The sequence below is a fragment of the Limulus polyphemus genome, unplaced genomic scaffold, assembly GCF_000517525.1.
Source record: "Limulus polyphemus unplaced genomic scaffold, Limulus_polyphemus-2.1.2 Scaffold193, whole genome shotgun sequence".
In the NCBI taxonomy this organism is placed as follows: Eukaryota; Metazoa; Arthropoda; class Merostomata; order Xiphosura; family Limulidae; genus Limulus; species Limulus polyphemus.
Genome location: NW_013665803.1, coordinates 343772 through 361015, shown reverse-complemented (window position 1 = coordinate 361015; position 17244 = coordinate 343772). Strand labels below are relative to the sequence as shown.

The following is a 17244-nucleotide window of genomic DNA, read 5'->3' as shown; positions in this document are numbered from 1 at the left end:
GTCTTATTTCTAGTCTGGAACTTCCTTGATGTCTTATCGAGGGTTCACGATGAGCCAGTTAATTTCGAGTTGATCTAGGTACAATTCACTTAATAGGGAACTAGCTAGTTTTGTGGTCTTCACTGATCACACAGCGATGTTTTCCATCGATGACGTTAGGTAATGTTTTCGTAAAAGTATTAATGTCCGATGTAAATTCACTGAAGTTAAATTGTTTGTAATGTTCGAAATTTATAAATGTTCCTGGTCAAATATCTTAAGTTTCCCGATTAATAAGTGTTATAACAATCACAATTATAGCTTCAGAAGTTTATAGCACACAACTATAGCAGTCCAATAATGGATACTGTTTTTGGAGTGGCGCGTTGGTTATATTTATAGGTGTATGGGGAGTTTCTCGAAATTTCAGCTTATGTAACAATAGTGACGCTACACTAACGTTTACGTACACACATATATTGTTGATTCTTATACTCGAGAATCTTTTACAACTTTAGATAATAGGCGGGAATTTCGCAATACAGATTTAACAGTATAAGTTACGTAGATTTCTAAATATAAATTTAACTTAAACAAGTATTGATACTGAAATAAATATATAGTAGTAAATCCGTCACATTAGTGATAGTTTCATCGCGTTATTGTTGTTGCTTTTAATGTAAAGCTACACAATGGGCTAGCTACGCTCTGTCTACCGCGAGGAATCGTATCCCGGATCTTAGCATTGTAAGTCCTTAAACTTACTGTTAAATCCCTGGGGGGGGGGGGACTCGTTGTGTTGATGTTAAAATACTTTTTTGATTTTTCTTTCTTCTTAGGATATATCTGAGTCGATGTGTTTGTAATTGTTTCCAGTCTGATTTACGTCCCATCAGCATGGCATGTTTTGCATCTGTATTTTCATTAGTCTTATGCAATCTTTATGTTCTTTTACCATTTCCATAAAGTGTCTTCCATTTTCTCTAACTTACGTTTGCTTACAGCAACATGGTATTCTACAAATGGCGTTTTCGTTTTTGAAGTCAGTTGTTATTTGTTTATCTTTGACAAAGGTAGATCCGAATGTTTGTAATATTTCCAGTGGACATCAGTGTTGAATGGTTTTTAGTTACAAGTTTGATTTCCTCACTTACATTTTATGTATACGGAAGGTAAAGAGTGTTAGACTTATTTTTAATGTCTGTTATATCAGTTTGTATTTTTACATTATTTAAGCTATTGGTGATGAAACTACCCAACCTGTTTAAAACGCTATATGTTGTGTCGGTTTTGAGTTTTCGTCGCAGATGACTTCAACTCTGTTATTCAAGCACTTGATAATATTGCGTTTAACAGAAAGTGAATGATAAGACTGGAAATGTAAGTATTTGTCAGTATGAGTTGGTTTCTTGTACATGGTTGTAATGAGTTTGTCATTGTGTCTGCTGTAAAACTGTCGAGAAACATCAGACTGTTGTTATTCCATGGTGAAGTTAAATCATTCTCTATTTTTATTATGAAGTGGAATCTGTTGTCAGAGGAGGTTAAGGCAATGGAAGAGGAATCTTTGTGAGTGGAAGTTAAGGCATTGTAAGAAGGCTAGTGATAATGCGGCCGGATCACAAATGTGTTGTAACGTAGCGTCTGTAAAAACTGGATTTATTATCTGACCCCACGAAAAGAAAATACTCGACAATAGAATATTAAACTCAGAAACCGAGGCTTAATTCAAAAACAACCAAGAATTTTAAAACCTAGTGCAAGTGACCTCCGCAATTTTACGAACTGTCCAGGATTCATAAACTCTATATACCACTCAGACCTATTGTCAGTACCATAAACTCACCTTGCTATCCTTAGCTGCCTTTTTTAGTACCTATCCTATCACCACTACAGGGTGATACTGAATATCACGTCTACAACTCAAAGCATTTCACTGAACAACTCAGAGGGTTACATATCAGATCCTAGGATGTTCTCCTCAGTTTTCATGTCACAGACCTGTGGAAACCCTCCGCGTTACCAAACAACGGCCGTTGAATGATAATTCTCTTACATACAGAACTTAAATGAAGATAGAAGCTAGTATGGAACTTACCACAGCGTGTCTACAATCTTCATACTTTTAATACAACAACGATTTATTTGAACAAACAGACAGCTCTACCACAAGATCACCGCGCCCTCCACTTTTAGGAAGATCTTGAACTAAAAGATCTCTTCAAATTCGATGACGAGGAACCAACTTTGAGACTAATAATGCTTGGAGACAGCTTGAATGGGTAATGAAGAAAAACTTTAATATAAGATTGACATAACAGCAAATGTGCAACGTTTCGACAAGATGATGACAGAACCTTGTCGAAACGTTGTAAATTTGCTGTTATGTTAAACTTATATTAAAGTTTTTCTTCATTACCCATTCAAGCCGTCTCCAAGCATTAAAATATCTCTGTTCTATAGACAAGAAATCCAGTTTTTACAGACGTAGAAAACATTTAATATCTGGTCTATAGCCATGAAAACTTGCTAGCCTTCTTACAACACCTTATCCTCCACTGATAACAGAATCCACTTCACCACGCAAAGAAAATATTAACTAAGCCTTGTTAATTATATAAAACTTGAACGGGACAAAGCACGAATTTCCTTAAGGGACGAAGTGGGTGTATTCTGAAGGAATTATTCATCTCTTTGAACGAAGAAAATATTCTCCTTCCCATTTATTTATTGGTCAGCCTTTGCATCTTCGAGATGAATAGAAATAATCTACAGTCAAGCAACCAAAATAAAAGGGTATAGGGGAACATTCTCTTTCGCTGCCTAGCAACGACCTTCTGGGAAGAAGTAAATAGCTTGAGACTTACAAGTGTGTGTGTGTGTTTTCCCGACTTAACTGGTCCATATTAAACTAGGGGATTTAAAATGCTATTTAATAGTAATTTCTTTTGATCCACTACGAATTAATTATAAACATTAGGTGAAGATTAACCAAACACATTCTAAAACTAGTCCGTGGCCTAGTGATTAGCGTATCCGGTCTTTGAACCTCTAATTAATGTTTCACGTCCTGACGCCACGGCAAAAACGTGTTACGCCCTTTGGGATAACAACGACAAATATAGCCGTTCCTTTCCAAGCCTGCAACGTTCCGATCGTAACTATCTCCAGTGAAACTCATGTAATATTTCTCATCCTCTCCTTTTCTCCACCAACGTTCTTATTCGTTCCGGATTTTTTTCGGGCGCGGCATACTTTTTCGGTGCCTCGACTATTTCCCCCCTCCACACAGCAAAATTCTCCGGCTTTGGATTGTAGATCCCTGCCGCCCTGAAAGACCCTGTGCCCCACAGGAGCTGTTTGGTTTGTGAATTCTGGAGCTCCCTTATTCAAGACTCTCTGGAGTCCTCCTGACTGCTTGAAGCATCTTCAAATTTGCCATGTCAACACAATCTTCTTTAAGTAAGCTAAAACCACAAAACTTCAAGTACAGCCCACATCCTCATCACGAGAGGGGCGAAGATAAGCTAAAGCTTCTGAGCACCCCCAGTAATTCTCCATAGTTTCATCTCGGAGGATCTCATACCGAAATTCCTGCTGCGTATTGATTGATTGATTGACTATTCGGTCAGACAAGAGTAGCCAATGATTTAGTGGCGGTTGCTGTTGATATTCAATCTACTAGTTCAAAATTGTAGACGGCTATGCACTGAGATCCCAGGTGTAGCTTTGCAGAAAAATCTTAACACAAAAAGCAAACGTTCAAAATTAAACATCTAATAAAAAAATAATATTCAGTACCAAAATTTTAATTCTCTGTTTTTTAAGAATAAACAGTTTAATTAATGCTGCTTTCAAGCTCTAAGATAAAAAAATCAAATATAATGCTAAAATATATAAACAAATAAAATGTATTCAGGGAGCTGTTTTTTAATTCAAAATATAATAAATTTTCCTATTTTTCTTTTGTCCATCATTTTTAGTCCGCCCCCCCAGTGGCACAGCGGTATGTCTGCGGATTTACAACGCTAGAAACCGGGTTTCGATACCCGTGGCGGGCAGAGCACAGATAGCCCTTGTGTAGCTTTGTGCATAATTAAAAAAAACAAATAAAACAAATTTTTAGCCCCATTGGCACAGTGGTAAGTTTGATGGCTTATAACGCTAGAAAACGGGTTTCGATATCCATCGTGTGCACAGCACAGATAGCCCATTGTGTGGCTTTGTTCTTAACTACAAACAGGCCGTTATTTCTTAGCCTTTACTAAAAACTTCAGTATCCCATCCTTAGTTATGTTAAACGTTCCGGATAACTTTTATTTATCTTACTTAGACACTATTTCCTATACGATTAAAAAGGAATGATCAAACAGCTGTATCCATAAGTTTTCAGTTGAAATGTTCCTTTAAACAGTGTCTAGGTTAAAAACTCTCTCTTCAACTTTAAAGACAAACAATATCCACTGAATACTTTGCTATTGGCGTATACGTTCACGTGCCCGAAATACAACGGGGGATATATATTGGATCAAGTACTTGAAGGCTCTGCCGCCGAGTAAAAAAATACTACGAGTTCAAACCTATAATGTAATTGTATTACAAAACACGGTATAAACGAATGTGATTATTGTGGCCACTTCCAGTTTCTCCTGCGCCAATCTTCATTGCCGGGAAGAAACAGTGCATTCCAACATAGAATGTTAGAATCTCTTGCCAGCAAACTAAGAAAACCAGATCTTAACCAGAAGATGAGCGCTTTGCCACTACATCTTCAAATGTAAAAATTTATAAAAGAATAACAGAACATGAATTCTGACCATTGAATATGGATGCACCAAAAACTTGGATAACTTCTCAAACTAAGAGCTATATATTGTGTACAGGACCTGATGATGATAAAGCTTTTTTTTTAAACTTCTACTAAGAAAAATATTTATAAAATAGAGTGGGCCTGGCATGACCAGGTGGTTATGTCACTCGACTCGCAATCTGCGGGGGTGATATAATGTGACGGTCAATCCCACTATTTGTTTGTAAAAGAGTGGGTGGTGGTGACAAGCTACTTTCCCTCTAGTCTTTAACTGGTAAATTAGGGACGGCTATCGCAGGTAGCCCTCGTGTAACTTTGCGCGAAATTCAAAACAAACCAAACCAAAAAATATAACTTGCATCCAATTTTCTTATTTGATTTATTTTACATCAAACTTTCTTACCCTCTGTTTGAAAAATATAACTTAATTGTTTATAATTAATCCAAGTGCAAATAATAGAAAAAAAGTAATTAGAACTGGACGATTGATACATTTGTTAATTTTGTTTGCAAAGCTACACGAGGGCTATCTGCGCTAGCCGTCCCTAATTTAGCAGTGTAAGGCTAGAGGGACTAGTCATCACCACCCACCGCCAACTCTTGGGCTACTCTTTCACCAACGAATAGTGGGATTGACCGTCACACTATAACGCCCCCACGGCTGAAAGGGCGAGCATGTTTAGTGTGACGGGGATTCGAACCCGCGATCCTCAGATTGCGAGTCGAGCGCCCTAATCACCTGGCCATGCCGGGCCTACATTTGTAGAAAAAACCCAATCTAAAAACAAACTACACTGTGATAACTAGAGCTAAGCCTAAGCATGGAAGGAGCAGCTGTTTGTCTCTTTTACTTAATTCCATTAAATATTATTGATTATAACGTTTAGAATAATTTCGACTAATTATTTTGCTTTTTTAGCTTAGTACATGGACTATCGACTAACCTAAATCTCCGAAAGAAGCCGAAGCTCGTGCGAGACTATTAAGGTATCCCCCCAGTATGACGTCATTAATACCAAAGGTATCTAACTAATCATTGAATGCAGGCTGATCATTACAGATTTTGGATTTCTGTAGAACTGATTTAAAACACTAAGCTCCTAGTTAGTTTGTTATGCGGGATTATCTTCATTAATTGAGTTATTACTTTTAAATTAGTTTCCTTCTGATCTATTTAGTTAGCTTACTTTCATCAGAAGTATTTTAGAATGTACGTATATAAATCTGAAGAAAATAGTTTATTGGAAACGGAACGTACTAAAAATCGTGATGACTTATCTCCAAATATGTCGATTAATGCACGCTTAGGCATTAAAGTTTCCATTCACTTATAATCTTTATTTCTTAAGCTTTTTTTTTTAAATAATCACATACCCTAAGTATCTAACAAATTGAATTAAAAGAATTTGTTCACCTGTGTGACAGACATTCTGCGGCACCGTCTTTACATTTTAGCATTAGCTATATCAGTGAATTATAATAGCCTTTCCACTTAGCCTAGACTAAGAACAATGATTATCATAACCTGATGTTTACTTCTGATCTATTTATTTACGTCAGTTAATCAGAAGCTTTTAAGAAAGTCGTTAATCTACTTTTAAAGTTTAAGGTTTCGTTTTAACACCTACCTTTAAGTTTTTTGTCAGTTAACAACACTTTTCATTTTGTCTCCATTCGTATACTGTTGAGTAATGGTTACCTTTAAGAGTTCAACACCTTCCTTTAAGTTTTTCGTCAGTTAACAACATTTCCGGTTTATCTCTATTTAGTGACGATAATGTTCGTTGAAAATTTTGTACAGTAAGAAAAAACGGCATAGTGTTGGGCGGTTGCCAAAACACATTAAAAGCCATGTTTTAATCAAAAACAACAAAATAAAATAAACATTCAAGAAAGAAAACTTTTCTCTACAGGTAAAAACACGTAGAAAAGAGATTTTGTCCAAAAGAATATAACCTAAAACTGAGATCGAAATAGGGTGTGACTGTATTAAGAATCCCATACCAATACAATGTATGCTGAAGTTGCATACATACTGGATTGTCAAATATCAAATTATACTAAAATGAAAGATATTATTTGGTAATACACTTCAAAATAATAAATAATAATTTCAAGCAAGCTTTTAACTAATCTAATTTACTCTTCATTTGTTGTTTGAAATAATGAAACTCATCTCCTTATCTCAAACTTCGATACATTTTTAAATTCGTGAACTTTTATACAAATCTTTTTCTTTTAATTTCCAAATAGCTTAACATTGCTCACAATATCTTAACTTTTTTTATAAGTGTTACTTACAAGACCTGATATTCTGTGGATCTATAAACGATTCTTTATTATCATAATGTTTTAACTCCCAAATGACCGCTCATTATTTGTGGAGTCCAAATATTGGGTAATTTTATGTTTTTGTTTACTTAGAATACTCTGTGTAAAAAACGATAAAATATGGATAAAATCATTCATTTTCTACGTAAGTTACAAACAAGCTTTCAATAGTAATTTGAGGGATTATTTGCAATGTTGATAATATATTTTGTGTATATTTTGATATGAAGCATATCAACCTCAAAACTCGTAAACCAACAGCAATTCGGAGCATAAATACCTTAGAAAATGTGTTTAGAAACTCGTTGTAGTCCATATCAACTCCACAAGTAATTTTACGGTTAAAAGTTATAGTATGGAAACTATAACGAGTACAGAATGGTTACGAAGTCGGTAAATTCGACCGACCTTGTGGCGAGAAAGTTAAAGAGTTAAACAAAATATTAAATTTCAGTAATAAGAAAGTTCCATAGGTACTGTATATTAAACTGATGGTAGGAATAACATCCACGCAAGGTTTATTTTGTACGACAAGACTGAGTGAGTCTTTAACATGGCTAATTCGGCCTATTTACGTTCACTTTGATTCGAATTTATTCAGTTTCTTACTCCAATAATGTTTTATTACTTACTTTTTCCTGTGAACTGTGTAAGTCGTATCGGGAAGCTGCTAATGCTGAAATACCATTTATAACACTAAAATAAGTGATGTTCACACTTCATGTTGAAGCATTAGTGACAAATGCATGTTTAGAACATTAAAGAAACAAAAAAGAACATATAAAAGTGGACAATAACGAGAATTTAAGCACATTTCAGTGTTTACTCTAAACTGATCTTATAACAATCTTTATGGAGAAAGACAAGAATACGTTCCAGATTGTTCCAAAAACGTTGTAAACTGAAATATATATTCACTGTCATTTTACAGTGGGAAAAAATCAGAAAGTGTAAGTTATCTCAACCACTGAGAAACTGGGTAATCGGAGAGTGCGCTAGCACTCTCATTTAGGGATGACACGGACGCCCGTATTAAAACAATACAAAAGTCATCTGGATTTTCTTCTCTACAGGTCATCAGAAGCTAGGTATGAAGAGCTACCTGGCATAGGTGATCTGTCTCTGATGTATATGCCGTTTTTCAGCTATCCAGCCCAAGGTCGAAAACTGGCAAATATAACGTTATAATGTGCTGGTAAAGAGTAGCATAAGTGTTGGCGGTTAGTGGTGTTGACTAGCTCCCTTCCAGCTGTATTTCACTTCCATATTAGGGACGACTAGAGGAGATAGCCCTCAAGTAGCTTTATGCGAAATTCAAAACAAATAAACAGAAAGCAATAACACAGCAACTGCATTTTTTCATTAGCACTCAAGTTTAGTAGTTACACTCACAGCATTATAAAGAATCTTGGAAATGACAAATTTCAAATCTTTACTAGATACTGATATGTTATTCTGTGCGATGCAAAATGTTTCCATAGCTCTTTCTTTTTTGTTGGCTATTATTCTTTCTAGTATATGTGTGATAAATGAGAATTTCGACAATGAGAAAAAAGGTAATTAATTGGCAGAAAGTATTTACGAATATAAATTCGGTTTCTAAAACGTTTGCTGTAAAAACAAACCCAGCGTCTGTTTCTTCCTAACAGGATTGAATTGCACAGTTTTGTTTTTTGCTTGTTGTTTTGGAGTAACCTTCTTAACTCAAACATTTGATTCAACAGAATGCAGAATAAATCATGAACTCAAAGAAAAACTGCACACAATAAACTACGACAACTTACAATAAAGAGCAAGTGAATAGTTTCGGATGATGCAACTACAGCGGATGTTAAAAGCTTTTTCAAGATTTATTGTTGTAGCCCAAAGAATCATCCAAATAGATATATTTTTCTTAATAAATTATGTGACGGATTTACTACCATATATCTATTTTAATATCGATGTTTGTTTAAGATTTATATCCGGAAATGTACATAACTCATACTGTTAAACTGTATTGCGAAATTCCCGCCTATTCATTAAAATTGTAGAAAATTCTCGAGTGTAAGAATCAACAATATATGTGTGTGTACGTATACATTGGTGTATCGTTTATATTGTTACGTAAGCTGAAATTTCGACAAACTCTTCTCAGCCTATAAATATAATCAACTCGACGCGCCAAAAGACAGTATATATTATTGGTTTGCTATAATTGGTGTACTATAAACCTCGGAAGATATTACTGTGATTGGTATAACGCTTATTAATCGGGAACTTCAGATGTTTGACTAGGAACGTTTATGGATTTCGAATATTACAAACTATTTAACTTCAGCGGATGCACATCGGATATTATAATTTTTACGCAAACATTATACAACTTCATCGGTGGATAACTCGACGTGTGGCCGGCAAAGAACGAAAAACAGAGCTAGCTAGCTAGCTCCATGTTAAGTGAATTGTATCTACATCTACTCAGAACTAATTCGTTCATCGTAAACCCACGACAAGATATCAAGGAAGATCCAGACCAGATAGAGGCCTAAATATTATTTGTAAGTTTGTAAAACTTTTGTACATAAATCACTACTTGTGATAAGAGTTATTGTAAATTGTGTTATGTTTTGTACATTAAAATATATTTGTATTAAAAAAGCCGTGTGTATCAATTTTGATGGCAAGTATCATAAATTGGATATATATCGACATTTATTTAATTTCTAAATCTAAATTATCATTTAACTTAGTTTCAGGCTATTCAAAATTATAATACGTAACAATTAAGTAAAGCTACTTAGGGTAAAATTAACACTTTTGCCATTATTGAGTCTATAAATAATATTTAAGTCTCTGAGAAAGTGCTTGCTCTTGTTTATTATGATAGACAACTGCTATGGAACTTATGTAGATTGGTACACTTTTATTCAACTCATAGCAACGTTTCTGACATCTGAGAAATTTACGAGTAAATCTGAGGAGCAGATAAATTGGCAGGTGGATAGACAGACAGCTAGATTTTCATTTGCCAACAAATATACCTCGAAACAATAACATCTCACAATATCCAAACATCCTGAATTCTACATACGAAACTTTAATGATAGACAGTAATATAACCAGATCAATGAATTAGTGAGTGGATTAAAGGAACCTGGCATACAGTAGCACAAACAATTAGCTGGTAATAGAACACTGTAAAAACTCAAACTCCGTGAAAACAATTTGATGATGAGGTTTTGAAATCTCAATGAATGAATCACGATGTCCTTCAAAATTCTGAGGGTCGACTATGACTCTCCATTATTCTCTATTCTCCACTCCTTCCTCCAAGTTTCCTAATTCAGACTTCTTGCCTGCAATTCATTTTCTAATGTCATCGAGCCAATTGAGTCTCTGTCTGCCTCTCACTCTTCTTCCTTTGATTTCATTCATCAGAATAGCTGTCAACCCTCCCTCGATCTACTAATTCGTAAAGCAAAGAAATAATTACGCCACAATGAATGAACTATATGTCTATATAATACTTTGCAGAAGTTCAACGTTTATTTTGTGATTTCCAAAAGTTTGCTCATTGTTAAAGTACCGACCTCACCACACTGTTAATTCATTATATTGGGACCAATAAGTATTGTCTTTGGTAAGAAATGAAGTTCAAGCTCGTTATCATATGAGAACCATTTTATCCAACAAAGCTAATCGCTTCTCCAGTTCTAACGTACAAAATGTGAACTTAATCATTCTAAGTAAATAAGTTATTCTCTTAAGTTTGTTTATAATTTAATCACATGTTTTATTTGCTGTGATGTGTTTGAGTAGGCTGTACATCCCTAAACAATATACTAGAGAAGGATGTGCCTGAAACACATACACTAAAAGCGTTGGGTTTAGCGATAGCACTTTCCCCCTCGAAGCAGATTTCTCGAGAGATTTTGATCGATGAATTTTCTCTGTGTTTGGAATATCAAATCAACCTTCATAATATGTTATTTCTTTTACCTCTTCTCTCTCTCTTCTTCTTCAACCATAACAACAGCGACATTCAACCAATCATCACTCGTTTTCTTATGACATCGGAAAGTTATTAAGGTACTGATGCACAGAATTCCCGCCAAGCTATCACGTGAACTAGGGAAGATATAGTTGCTAGGATACGGCCTCATGGACCGCCAAGTTTCCCTCCGCGCATGCGGTTTCCGTGCTAAGAGCTGAACTAGTAAGTGTATTGTATGTGTATATCGTACTGAGCTTCTAAGCTGGTAGTTGAATGTCTTGAATACATATTTGCCTAAGGATTAAGAAACGTTAGGCAAGAATTATGAATAGGAAATGAACATTCTCAAGCACTGTCTACTTAATCATCAATTTGTTCACAAGTATTAAAAATGCGCTAAACCTTAAGACTAAACGATATCATTCAAATATTCTTCTGCTGTGGTTTACAGTGCTATGACTTTTCCAACCACTCCCAAGTAGCTGACAACACTACTCCTGTTATTTCTACTAGAACCTGATAAGCTAAGACCAGGTAAGACATTGTTTTCTGGTCCTTTTACAATTAGTGATTCATTCTCTCCTGTTGTGCAACATCACCAGAAATATTAAAACATAAAACCATTAAATATATGCACAAATATACTTTCTTCTCAGAATTGCATTTCTACTAATGTTTATAGATTCTAAACCTTGCAATGACGTTTATAACTCTGTCCAAAAATTCACTGAAACGATTACTTACTGTAATTTTGACTATTTTGTTAAGTAGCTGGCTAATTTACCACAGTAAAAATTTCTTTATTTTGTCAGGTATAGATTATTTTATATTTCAGAATTCTGTTAATGTTAAGAGGTTTTTCCATTACGTATAATTCTAATTTATCCTTATATGATACTCCCTTATCCTACTATCGTACGCCAGAGCAATACAGGAATAAAGTTAATGCTTACGTTGGAAGCTTGTGACGAGTAGGATAACCTATAGAGAAAAGTGGAGCTTTACAAGTATTGTTTCGCGAAGCGTGCTGACGCGGGAACTTGTTCACTATTGAAAACTGTGCTTTGGATCGATCCACTTGGGGCTCACGCTCTGCTTTCAAATTTTATTTTACTAGTTAAAACTAGTACTACGGACTTCAATCATTCATACGTAAACTCTAAAGTGTTTTCTAATTTATTTAGCTGAAGATTGACTCTCTGAAATCTTTTTTTTTCTTGTTGTTCTTCTTCTTACCGAAATAACTTTATTACGAGTAGGACTTAAAACGTTACAAAACAATAGCTATAGAGTAACAATAAAAACAGTGTTATGTGTACTGCTATTCGTCACAAAAGAGAAATATAGGACAACAATAAAACATTTATGTATCAAAGATGAACATTATACAACCATAGTTACAGGGTGACAATAGATATAATGTTGTGTTTTCATTACACATCACACAAGAGAATTACTCAAGAGAAATATGAGATAGCAATAAAATCGCTTATGTATTAAAGAAGAACATTACGCAACTATAGTTACATGGTAACAAGAACATTCTTACGTGTATGTTTATGCATTCTAGAAATCATTATTGAACAAGAACTATAGTGCACCAATAAAAGTAATGTTAGATGTATATCGGTGAAGAACATTACACAACTCTAGGATGAGGATAACAACAATGGATAATTTTATATGTATTATTTTGTATCGTAGTAGAATATAACACAGTCCTAGTTACAGGGTAACAATAAATACAATGATGTATATATTGTTATACGTTGTGGAAAGACATAATAAAAACACAGCTACAGGTAATATTAAATACAAAGTTATGTACATTGTTATATATCGTAGAATGTTTGCTAGGTTTAAAGTTTCGTTTTTTTCTACTTTTTTATGACAATGAAGTTAAATAAAGAGGACCTTCACTCTCCAGATAGGAATAAAAAAACTTTAATTTTATTTTGTATCTATAAGTTTGTTTACTTGAACTTATGAGGATTGTGAACCAACAGATACGAATTTTTTAACAGTTCTTGTATTACTACCTGATGAAGCCGCAATGGCGAAATGTTGGTTGAAATAAAGTTTATTATTACTATTATTATCTGGATAATAAAATACGTTTTTTTTTTCTAATCTGATTGCCAAAGTGTTTAAATTCTTCCAGTATGTACTATGATTTTAATAAACAACAAAATATTTCTTTCTGACATTTTATTCAGCTGGCATAGGCGACGACTTAGCGGGAGCAAGGCAATTTTTTGCTTCGTCAATGTTGAAACTGTGGAGATGTTTCTCCACTAATATTTTAAAAATTATATTACACAGTCTATAAACACACACACACTATCTTCCCTGAAACAGAACAGAAATTACATTTTCTCGCTAATTTCATCGTACGTAGGACACTTATCGTGCCTACAAAACCCAAGGTCATAATTCACAGCCTTAAACTAACTCACTTGTTAACTAATTGACAGTAACAGACAAATTGACTAAATTATAAACGAAACAGCGGCGTGTGGCCAGTTGGGGCGCTCGACTCGCAATCTGAGGGTCGCGGGTTCGAATCCCCTTCCCACCAAACATGCTCGCCCTTTCAGCTGTGGGGGGCGTTATAATGTGACGGTCAATCTCACTATTTGTTGGTAAAAGAGTAGCCCAAGATTTGGCGGTGATGACCAGCTGACTTCCCTCTAGTCGTTCACTGCTAAATTAGGGACGGCTAGCGCAGATAGCCCTCGTGTGGCGTTGCGCGAAATTCAAAGCAAAACTATAAATGAAACACTCGTTCATTCAATCTAGTCTGGCTCGTTTTTCATATATGGTTCAATACGTTTCGTAAACTTTGGAGAAAGGCAGTTTCAGCATTAAAGCCACGCCTACCATGTTACACTAAACTTCCTTATGGCTAAATAACAATACAGATTTCGAGAAAAATCTATATTAATAACATAGGCTCAGGAGCGTGATGCAGCTATTTTTTATTGTTTTTTTATGTGTGTGTGTGTAGAACACAGTCAGAAAACAGCACTTTTGTTATCAATAGTTGGTATTTAGTGTATTTAATGGTACGTACTGATATTTCAAGTCCACGTGTAGCACAATTCACTGCTCTAGTTAAATATTAAATAGTGTTTCTCCTACCGACCAACTTTCAATTGAATTCTAGAAGGCGTTCCTAACGTGCTACAGGTCTACTGAATGAATTCTCTCAGCTTTTACTGCAATCACCACTGGGGTCATTCAAGCGATCCTGTGTTTCATGGTGCTTCTTAGATGACTTTTCACAAAATTTAATCATATGCAGCTGAACATATCTGAAGTCAGAGGAGGGCATCGATGATTAGGGGCATCTTATTTGCTATGTTAACCCAAACCATTGAATTCAGAACTGAAACAGTGACTTTCTCCGATAAGTATATACAAATATATTCTCTATTCAAAGAGGCACTTCGTTACCAGGTCGAAATTGGGAGAAAGTATCTCTAGTCCCCTCCCGATTCTACCGCCTATGCTATGGGCTGAGAAGCTTCTTTCATTACTGCAAAATGTCACTGGAAATGTCAGGACTAGCTGGCATATCTTTAAAATTTGGCTGTATGCATCTAGAAATAATTAACTTTGCTCTGAAACAGATACATGTATTTTAGTGTAGTTGGTAGGTGTGTCACTCTTTCAAGTCTGTAGATTAAAATATTCTATTTCTGCTTTGTTATCTGTAGATCGTCATCTTCTAATTATTGAGTTGTAAGCTATTTCATTTCTCGATTTTTTAAACTGAAGGATATGTTAAACTACAAATTTGTTTTAGTAGTGGCAGTGCTTCAGTATTAAATCTCTCACTGATGCTTCCAATGCGAAATGCGCCATATGAACTAAGCTACACATGATCCTTTTTTTTTACCCTTTCCTTTCTCTCCGTTCCTCTTGAAACTTCTACTTTTAGGAAGTTATTCAGTTTCAATCTACAACACCTGAAATGTTTCATCTGATTTTAGTGTCTTTAATTCAGATATGCAGTCCGCAATCATTTATGCAATCATTTGCAAAAAGATATTTGGAGACCACATCTATCATTGAAATAATTATCTGAATGGTATCAGACAAAAATCAAAATTAATAACTTTGGTACGAACCAATGCTGTACTAGATGCCTCTTTGTTAAATGCACTGTCAACGTGAACAACTGACTCACTCGTGGAAAGCAAAGCTTTGCACTTATCGATTCTCCCTGACCACCTTGTTACAGTCGTTGATTTCAGAGTTTTGTTAAAGTGGGAGTCTTTGTTTTTCAAATATTTTTCCTGTATTACAAGAAAAAAAAGCTATGTCTCGTGGTGTGATTTTCCAAAATTGTACACAAATGTTCAATGACTCCATAAAGTTACGATTCAAAGAATTCTTGCAACAAGAAGAGTTAATCTATGTATATAAAATACGCTCTATCACCTGTTTTGTGGCTTACTGTCTGAACACCTTTACATGCACCTGACATAGATGTACAACCAGCTAATCATTGACTCCCTCAGATTGTAGATGTTGAGTCCATGATGCTCCGGAGTTTCATGAATACATGTATCCAAATGATTTCCACTTGGATTTTTTTGCAAAATCTACATGAATCAGAGAGTCCGTATTTCTGTTTCTTTACTAACATACTGCATAACAACTGACAGCTGATTTTGCCCAGTATACAGCCTTCTTCACTACCTCATTGATTTTTACTTCTCGCCCCTCCAGCATAGTCCAGATAGTCTCATTCTGACTTTTCGCTGAGAAATAATTAAGAATACCCATGGGGTTCTTCTTCACTGTAGGTGGTTCTTAAGCACTGGGTCATAGCTTGCTATTAATGTGGATAACTCTATAAACACAAATATTGCTTGAATTCCTGGATTTGTCATAATTTCAAATAGCAGTTTTAAACAAGAAAGGGCAGCTACAATGCCTGCCTGTTTGACCACTGACTTCTGTATGAACTTTTCTGTTGTTTCCAATTTTATTTGCCAATGCTGTTGTGCTGACATTTGTTGATGTACAGGAGCTGTTGAGATCAAAAACGGTTACCTTTTTTGAAATTTTTCTACATGCTGTTGGTTTTTGTTGTGCTTTGATAGTTCTTGTTTTGTCTCCAATATAATTTTCTAGTCCCTGAACCTACCTGAAGCAGAAGCTTTGTCACACTTTATTTTTTTATTATTATCATCATCTTTGGGTCTTTCACAGATGCAAAGCAGTTAACGTCCACAGCGTCAATAAAGATGACTTCGTACACCAGACTTAATCAATCATATGTATTTGTAACTTTTTTATCTAGAATGCACCGATAAGTTAAAGATGACCCATAGCAGGATCACAATTCCCTTATGTTAAGAGAATGGGTATATATTGGATAAGAAACAATTCTGAGAGGACATCCATTAACAAAATATACATTTGGTAGATAAATAGATGAAAATACCCAGGAGACAGCAACTGGCCTTTGCCGACACCAAGTGCCGTGCACAAACACATTGCATAATGGACCGTTACTAAATTAATTACTGTAAATTGTTGGAAAGAAGTGAGGGATCATTTCAAAACGTTAATAATAATAACTAATAAGTGGGATGCCTTTTGTTTTTCTTATTATTAAATTTCCGCTGTTATTCTAATTAACTTATTGATTTCCAATACAGACAAATATTTTGAACACATTTAATTACATGTTTATACATGGATATTGTATTATCGAAAGTCTGTGAAAAGCATGTTGGAAGGGTATCCTTCTGTGCTCTGTGGGTACTATGCCATAGCAGAGGCTACAACATTTGTTTGTTCACATATACAATATATTTGTATTCACCATTATTCGAAGTATCCTAGATATTTATCTAATAAGAAAAGCTGGTGAAGACTCTGACTACACTAACATGCAAGTAATATTGTAGTACTTTTGCCGTATTATGAACAGTTCATGAGCCAAACAAGTATTTAAAGAAACTTTCAGTTTTTATTATGTGTATTTTATATTCTTAGTGCAAAATAATGAATAGTATTATCTAATAATGTACCGTATTTGTTGGTGTACAAGACGCACTTTTTTTATCCCAAAATTTGATGTCAAAATCTGCTTGCGTCCTATACACCGAAGGTATAAATAATATATATA

General features: G+C 34.9%; 1 protein-coding gene across 1 annotated transcript in view; it reads left to right on the top strand.

Annotated features, from left to right (window-relative positions):
• The first annotated feature begins 11312 nt into the window (after nt 1-11312).
• The window catches only part of LOC111084992, a 32423-nt gene continuing 26491 nt past the window's right edge, over nt 11313-17244 (top strand). The window contains exon 1 of the mRNA XM_022381814.1: nt 11313-11630. The gene's annotated coding sequence lies outside the window, so the exon portion shown is untranslated. The remainder of the gene's footprint in view (nt 11631-17244) is intronic.